A 9,014-nucleotide genomic window follows, 5' to 3' on the forward strand; every position below is an offset into this window, starting at 1 on the left:
AGACTCTCTGAGGTCGTGAGCCCTCAAGAAGTGAATCTAGCAAGCAAATGCATCAACTCAACAAGTTAACCACCACTCCCAGATCGAAAAAACTACCTATATCCTATCTCACCACTCTAGGTCATCATTCCATTTATGACTAAACGAACTTGGATTGTCACAAAACTTTACGGGAATCTATATTAAGTCTAAGGAAACAAGTCTACCAAGTCTGGTGGCCATTTAACAAGGTACCAAAATCATAATCCATCATGTAAGAGGTCATAAAAAAATGCCACAGAACAACATAAATAGGTCATCCTAAGTTCTAATAACACTCTCTCTAAGTCAAAATGTCCAAAAATAGTAATTTAAGCACTCAAAACTGACGATAAGACTCATCGACATGTAGTCACAAACCACAACAGAACTTGAAATGCTTATACTTAATTGAAAGAGCAAGAGACAAGGAACACAATGCAATTCCGTGAACTAAATTTGGATCACCGAATCATGAGGAAAATGGATTATAAGTTTGAGCAAAGTATCCAGTTGACAGTCATACAACAAAATCTCTTTCTTTTCGTCAATAATCCCTGATTCAAACTACGGCTTTTGGCTTATATACCTAGGGCTTTTCAAAATGGCCAAGGACCAGCTACTTGGGCTTTGAGTACATGATCAAGTATTATATCTCACAGTTTACAACTCTTGAATCCAAATTACATTGGCGCATTTACAAGGCTTCCCAAAAAAATAAGATATATTATATAGAAAATGTGGCTTAGACAAGGTGTGGCCAGCTAGGAGGGTGTCCATCAACTGCATCAGCCAAACATTCCCCCCTTCTAGCCATTACATGTCCTCGTGCAAGTTGTGGAAACTCTTTAGTAGTCCACTTGTCTCTTTTCCAAAGTCTTGATGACTTTGCTAAAGTTTGCTCCCCTGGCTATAATATCTGCTTTGACAAATAAATCTTTGATTGGCTTGTTTAGTAGCATGTGCTGGTAAGAAATGTGCCTTGCTTGTAGATCCTTCGTTGTGAAGTTAAAGATGGTGAATTCCATCTTGAAGAAAACCATCATGAAAGTTTCTTTGAATGTCTGCATGTAGTGCAATGGCAAAAAAATGATCCTGGCATACATGCCCATTATTACATTCTTTGAAGAAGCTTTTGGTTCCAGCTCTAGCTAATCCCATTTATCCCCTCAAGGAACACCTCCCATGGGTGTTCACCTTTGTCAATGTTATCAAATGCTTCAATACAAGTGAGAATCATCTTGGCAATTTTGCAAGTCATTTTTCATGTCAAATGTGAGACATCCGCAGTAGTTTGATAATAGTCATGAGTGTATGTGACATGTAGGATTTTGTGGGCTTGTGGTTGTGTGCAAGTTTAGCTATGAATGGGGATAATTGAGCACTAGGGGTCTCCTACTCTTCCATACTACCTTGGTCTCCTAGGATCACATTCTTGCTAGGATAATAGGCTGGGTCAATCCTAGGTGCTAGAAAGCATTCATGTAAGTTGTCTCATCTTGGGGCTGCTTTTCAAACCACTTCTTATGCCATAGAGCATGGCTCTCCAAGACGAGAAACATTTTCTATTTGGTAAGTGAGACACCTTCATAGTCGCCTTGTGCATTAGGTTTTAGGGCTGGTAATAGATTCTTCTTCCATAGGTTAGCCTCTTGCTTCATGAGTGATAGCACAATCAATCATGGCCAAAATTCTTGATGTGCTCATCCAGTTTGATCATTAGTAGGGCCATAGATTCTAGAACCTTGATCTCATAAAGCATGTTTTCTTTGTGTGCTCCTTTTGGTATATTTGCAATCCATTGTCGGAGCTCATCCCTTGCATCCAATGATTGCTTTTCTTCTTCAAATTCTTACATTCCTCCCATGGATGATGTTCCTGGTAGGTCCAATGGGGGTAGGTCAACACTTTCAAACTTAATGTATTGGGTATGGGTGGCTGGTACATGTGTCTTGGTTTGTGAGGTACCACCAATTCCACGCTTTAGCTTCCACCTCCTTTGCATGCATTTCGGCTTGTGCCATCAAGTCCGCTTTTTCCTTGGCTAAGTGCTCTTGCAATTCTTTTATTTGTTGGTCTTTTTGTACATTTGTGGTGAGCATGCATGACATTAGAAGTCGCCTTTGCAATTTTTCATGCTCCAGTACTACTTTGAGTGTTTTTATCTCCTCAAAATTTATTGTAGAAGATTGTGAGGTAGAAGTAGGTGCAACAACATCTTGATTTTCCAGGTGGAGAAGGTATGCTTGATCAGATCATAGGAATCACACAGGTTGGAATATCTTTTCTTTTCCCCCTCTAGAGACTCTTCCATTGCTTGCTGCTCTATTTGGAATTTTGTGTTTGTTTCAATCTCCTTCTCTAGATCCTGGGGTACATGCTTTCAACATCCTTCTTGGTCTTCTTGAGATCTATCTTTAGTCTATGATTTTCCTTTTCCAAGCCAACCACTTGTTGTTTAAGATTTGCTATCTCTTGTTGTGTTTGTTCAGTGGCAATCTTGGCTTCTTTGCATCTTGGACCCAAAGGTGTGCCAGCATTTTTTGATAGTTGAATTGTAGCTCAATCATTTCTAGATGTTCTTTAATGTCAAATCCTTTGATGATGTTCATGGCCATCGCGTCATCTACTTGGTTCAGAGGGGGTACATCTCTCTTCTATTGGTCCTCTCGCGTTTGGGAAGTCTCTGCTTTTGTTTGTGTTTGGTGTTGCTTCTCAAGATGTTGTTGTTCTTCCTCAAGGAAATCTTGGTCTTCTTACTCATCTTTAGATTCCCTTTTTTGTTGATCCACAAGAGGTGGAGATGGTGGCTTTTCTGATGTTGTTTCCTCTATTCCCTTTTCTTCTTTGGTCATTGTTGTGTCTTGAATTGTCTCCTAATGCTATGACTGTTGACTGCAAGGAGAGTCCAAAATTGAATCTAATCTTTTGGATTCCTCCTCTTCCCTTTCTTTAAATTTTTGCTTTAGCACATCGTAATTCTCTATCGAGTGGATCTATCCAATCTAACTTTGGCTTTAGCTTTCTGTCTTCTTTCTTCTTTGAGCTTCTTGAGCCTTGCATCTAGCTGTACATCATTTGATTGGGATGGAGAGGACACCTTCTATGTTTCTTCTACTTTCTTCTTTTCCTCGTGTAGAAATGAGTTGCTCATTAATATCCTTGATACAGCAAGGAAAGTTACCATGTCATCTTCCTCAAGCATAATCTTTGATTCCAACTCTTTACACATCAATGCTATTTTTAGCCTCATTGCAACTTGCATAAAGACCAGCCAAAATATCCCAAGCCTGTTTTGCTAATTTAGTTGAGTGAATGTGAGGAGTAATAGTGTGCTTCATAGGTAATTCAATTAATGTGTGAGCATGTGCATCTATAACATCCCAATGAGACTGCTCAATCGTAGGCAAAATAGCTCTAGCAGCAATAGTCCTGCCACCAAAACCTGCAACATCCTCAATAGAGCTTGTATAGATAAGGTGGGCATTCATCAATGCCCTACACACCATTCCAAATGCCCTTTGACATAAGAACATATTGCATCATGTAAGCCCACATTGGGTAATTATCCTCATCTAGTTTATCCTTAGCAGCGAACATGTTGAAAACATCTGTGTTGTTGTCAGTTATGGTGAGTGATTGCACCTGATGTGAAAACTTCCTGGAAAGACAAAAAATGAAGTAGGACCAACACGTGCTATGTAGCACAAGCCAAAGAAGACTACAAGAAACCTGTTCTGTAGAAAATTGCACTAGAAATTCTGCACAAAAGGACAAAATTGCATGCACAATACTATCTGTAGTGGTAACAGAGGCCAAAATGAGCCCAAATGAAAATTTTGAGCAGAACAAGCTCTTCAAGCTTGCCCAAAATATTTTTCAACCTGCTAGTGCTCACCAAAGCTCATCCAAATCGGAGAAAGTGAGCAAGCATGGCTAGCGACTATGCTCGAGAGGACGCAACATGTATGATACTGATTGTTGGAAATAACATTACAGGGAAACACATACAGCTTGGAAAAGATGAAGAAGCTCAATGCAAACAAAAGAGAGTATATTGCTTAGTGCACAATGGAAAAGATAATGTAGCCCTAGAGTGATGGGCGTATATACAATGCACGGGGGGAAAACCTCATAGTGAGGGAAAAAATGCCCCTACAATCCTGTATTCACACACATCACTATCACATGTATATGGTAACATGTTTGAGCAAGATAAAGACGGTTGGACTTGCTGCAATAGAACAAAATGAGTTTCAAATTGGTCGTCAAGAAGGGGCCCATCTCATATCTACATTGATCATAGTAGATGTTAGAGCTTCTATGCATGATCCACCTTATCAAGGATGTTGGCAAAGATTTGACTAGACAAATCAATGTTTAAGAGAAGATTTTACCAAATCTAAAGAGACACTAGTCATATAACCCTAAGGTGGAAAGTGTGATGTAGAGGGTGTGGCAAAAATCAAAGAGATAATGGCCTTTCATTTGACAACTTAGGGGGGGGGGGGGAGAGAGAGAAACAAAGAGGCAATTAGCGGCATTTCCTATATAATGCCACTTCATTAACACTTGCTAGCTTGATATATGAACAACATATCAGAGTTAGCTATACATAATTCAATCAAACAACATTAGTATACATCATAGACTACAGAAAAGCTATCAAGCAATGTAGAAAATGGGTGACCCCTTGATAATATTTATTGTTACCATATATGTGGTAGTGATGTGTGTGAGCACACTTAGGGCCACCGAGGCATTTTTCCCCTCCCCCCTAGGGATTCCCCCCCCCCCCCCCCCCCCCCCCCCCCCCCCCCCCCCCCCGTGTATTGTATGTATGCCTATCACTCTAGGGCTATCTTATCTACCCATTGAGCACTAAGCAATACACCCTCTCTTGTGTACCTTGAGCTTCTTCGTCTTCTCCAAGATGTCTATGTTTCCCTACAACCCTAATTCCAACAATTGGTATTAGAGCAGGTTACGTTCTCTTGGGCATAGTCGCCAACACCTGCCTGCTCACTTTTTCCAATTTGGTTGATGTTTGGTGAGTGTCAGCAGATCAACAAATACTTTGGGAAGACTCATATATCTCAATGTGCTCAAAGTTTTGATTCAGTCTCATTTTGGCCTTCGTTTCCACTACAAGCAGTACTACGCAGGCATTTTTTTCCTTTTGTGTAGAATTTTTATCAGTGTAATTTTCTACAAATTAGATCCCTTACAAACTTATTTGGGTTGTGCTATATGGCACATGTTGTTCCTAGTTTGTTTTTCCTCTTTCTAGGAGATTTTCACATCAGGTGTAGTCACTCGCCATGGCTGACAACAACAAAGATGTTTCAAGGTTAATTGTTGAGGATAAACTAGATGGGGATAACTACCCAATGTGGCCTTACATGATGACACATGTTCTTGTGTCAAAGGGTGTTTGGAATGTTGTGCAGGTCATTGATGTACACTTGCCTTCTATGGATACAAGCTCTGTTGAGGATGTTGCAGATTGTGGTGGCAGGTCTATTGCTGCTAGAGTTGTTTTGCCTACAGCTAAGCAGTCTTATTGGGATGTTAGAGATGTGCAGGCTCATGCATTGATTGCATTATTTGTGAAGCACACTATTACCCCTTACATTCACTTAGCTAAATCAACAACACAGGCTTGGGATATTTTGGCTCGTCTTTATGCAAGTTGCAATGAGTCTAAAAGTGCATTGCTGCGTAAACAGCTAGAGTCGAAGATTATGCAAGAGAAAGATGACATGGACGCTTTCCTTGTAGATATCAAGGATATTAATGAGCAACTCGTTTTTGTAGATGAAGTCATTTTTTACGATTGATTTTTGCAGACAATTCTCGATGCATTGTCACATTTTTACCAGGCTTTTACTAGTACTTGGAGACTTATGACCCAAAAAAAAAAAACCCTCGAGCTATCAAATTTGATGTATTATGCACATTGATATCGCAAGAGTTGCTTCCAAGAAAGAATAGGGCTAGATAGTGTGCAGTTGAGCAAGCTTTTGTTGCTGCTCAAAGAAAAGGTGGTAACAACAACGTAGCCAATTCTCATGGTTCTTCGGTCAGTAGAAAATCACATGTTTCTAATGCTTCTACTGGCAGCACCTTGTCTGGGAATTCTTGTAAAAAAGGCAAGAAGAAGATGCGTTTCTATAATTGCAAGGCTAATGATCACTTGATTAAGCAATGTCCTAAGTCGAAGGCAAAAGAGGTCAAGAAGAAATAGGCTGGATCCACTACAAGTGCAATTATTGTAGGATCTTCTAGGAAAGGAGATTGTGATGCTGATGTAGATGCAGAGTGGGCATTTAGTGCAGAGCGTACTTATGATCCTTCTGTCCCATGATGCATGTATGTCAATTGTTGTAGATTCACATCTGTGGTACTTTGATAGTGGTTCTACAAAGCACATTACTTCACATCATGACTTGTTTACTCTTGAGTATGTCCCTCATGGGAATACGGTCACTTGTGCCAACAACGTCTCTTATCCAATCAAGGGACTTGGAAAGATTGTGCTTACTGCTATGAATGACGATTCTTCCACACTTGTTTATTCACTCTATTTACCAAGGATCAAGAATAACCTTTTGTTTGTATCTACACTTGTGAGGCTTTGTAATGGAGTTGGCCTATTAACTTTAGAGTAGCGGAAATAAATGAGAGTACTTTTGAGAAATTACTTTGTGAGCATAGCGGGTGAACAAAATTGAAGATAACAACATAGGCATAGCAATTGGTTAACTTGGCATGAACAATACTTTTGCAATAGAGAATTTAGAGAACATGACAACTGTTGAGGACTTGATTTATGTTAAGCCGGTCCCCCCTCCAATTGGCATTTGTATTATGATTTCTCCCATTAAGAGAAACTTGTTACAATACAATCTTTGTGTTCCTTGTGACCTAGGTGATGCAATGAAGATGGAATGCTTCATGCATCACAAGCATAACATAAACTTTGAAGAAATCTTTAACTATCCCAAGCCTCAGTCCCAAGACCTCAAACACCTTCGAAGGTGGAGAGAGCTAGCAGGGAATGAGGGTAGGGAAGAGGAAGAAGAAACATTTCATAGGAGAATTAATTAGTTCCTCACTTATCATAACTCTTCTTGCTAGCATACATAATAGCATAGTAATGAAGAAGGAGAAGATGGCAAGCTTAAGCATTGAAGCATGGCTCTTGGTTGGATTTGCAGTCCATAGCCAAGAGTGTTGGTGTAGGCTCTCAACTTCTCAAGGAGCTTGGAAAAGGAGATGGAGCTCTTGCACTTTGCATAGCACACAATGAGAGTGTGTGAGAGTGAGTATACCCCCTAAGCAACCCCCTAGCTTGCTTGGGTCGACCCCCCTTGTAGCTCATGCTTCATTGAAGCTCATTGGACCCCTCTAGGCCTAGCTAATCACAAGCAAGAGGCATTACAAGCAACAAGGGTAGCCTTGGCACAAGTGTCCCCCTTTCCCCTTTGAGAGAGAGGACTTGATAAATGAAAAACAATTAGATAATTCAAGTAATTTATCATTGGACCCCTTTTAAGCTTGGCCAATAGGATTCAAACACCTCATGAAGGTAGCATGGGTAGGAGCTTGACATTTGTCCTTGCTGCCTCTTAAGGCTTGGGGTTACCTTGAGTGTGTGTGTGTGTGTGTGTGTGTGTGTGTGTGTGTGTGTGTGTGTGTGTGTGTGTGTGTGTGTGTGTGTGTGTGTTCCCTCACTAGCCCCTACAATATGAGCTTGCCCCCTCTTATGTAGGGCTCCTTTTGACTTTAGGTGCTCAAGCACCTTACTCATCAACCATGACAAAGCACTTCTAGCTTGGGGGTGTTTCCACAAGCTTCTCAAGCAAGCATAACAAAGCACCTCAAGCACCTTAGTCATCCAGCAAGACAAGCACCTTAATCATCCAGCAGGTCAAGCACCTCAAGCACCTTAATCAAGCACGACAAGTACCTCAAGCATGACAAGCACCTCAAGCAAGACAAGCACCTCGAGCTAGGTCGGGTTCCCACCTCAAGCTCAGTCCTAGCTTAAGGTCAAAGGACTTTTACACACATTATTGGAGGTCTTTAATGAAGCTAACCCTAAGGTCTTATGCTCCATTGGTTAGCCTTGCTCTTTGATAGACCATTTCTCATTTGGGCCCCTTTACCATTGGCCCCATGTTGAAATAGATCTATAAGAACATATCTATATCTTAAACCTTGTTCTCATTTATTCTCCCACATTAAGTGATCAGTTTAATATGAGAAAATCATTTGGGTTGGTTAGATATTAGATTTTATGACAGGCTTTGTCTCTCTTGAAATCATAATCGTCCTCGACTATGAGGTAGAAGAGATAAAGCCTTAGTTATTAGTCAATCTTACTTAGCGGGTAGAGGATCCCTTTTTACTCTACGACATCTTTCCAAGATGGATGACTAATCCATTTGGTGCTTGGAAGACATAGCTACCGCAAGCATGTTTTCCCTTTAGCCCATTTCATTCTCCCAAAGTAGAGTGACAAATTCTACTTGGTGTTTGAGAGACGTCGTCATCACAAACATGATTCTAAGCATGCATACTATTTAAATTTGTGCGCAATTAAAAAAGAACTAGTCTTATAAGACAAAGACATGAGTCATTTAAAAGAAATTTGTACATTTGCTTACTCTAATGTAGCATTGTAAGCATTGGCAAGGTTCATACTATCCTTAAGTTGTATTCCTTGCGTCCATCTAGCATCTTCAAAAGGATAATTTTTGAACTTAATAAGATATCGTCCGATAATCTTACCTTGTCTTCATGCTGAAGGATAGCTTCGGGTTATAGCAACTCTTCTTGGTCTTCAACTTTGGGAGGGTCTTCAATAATTGGTTCAGATGGTGGCTCTCCTTTGTAGGTATTGAGTGATGTGGGTAATCCATGGTGTTTGAAAATCGGAGATATGAAGAGAGTTGCCATTTGGTGTGCCTTAATAGTCTTTTTGAAAGGAA

General features: G+C 40.3%; 1 pseudogene; it reads left to right on the forward strand.

The window, feature by feature from the left end:
- LOC147438955 (uncharacterized) overlaps positions 1 to 5,858 on the forward strand; it is a 67,115-nt pseudogene extending 61,257 nt beyond the window's left edge.
- The last annotated feature ends 3,156 nt before the right edge of the window (positions 5,859 to 9,014 follow it).

The sequence above is a fragment of the Adiantum capillus-veneris genome, chromosome 16, assembly GCF_014529385.1.
Source record: "Adiantum capillus-veneris isolate H3 chromosome 16, ASM1452938v2, whole genome shotgun sequence".
Classification (NCBI taxonomy): Eukaryota; Viridiplantae; Streptophyta; class Polypodiopsida; order Polypodiales; family Pteridaceae; genus Adiantum; species Adiantum capillus-veneris.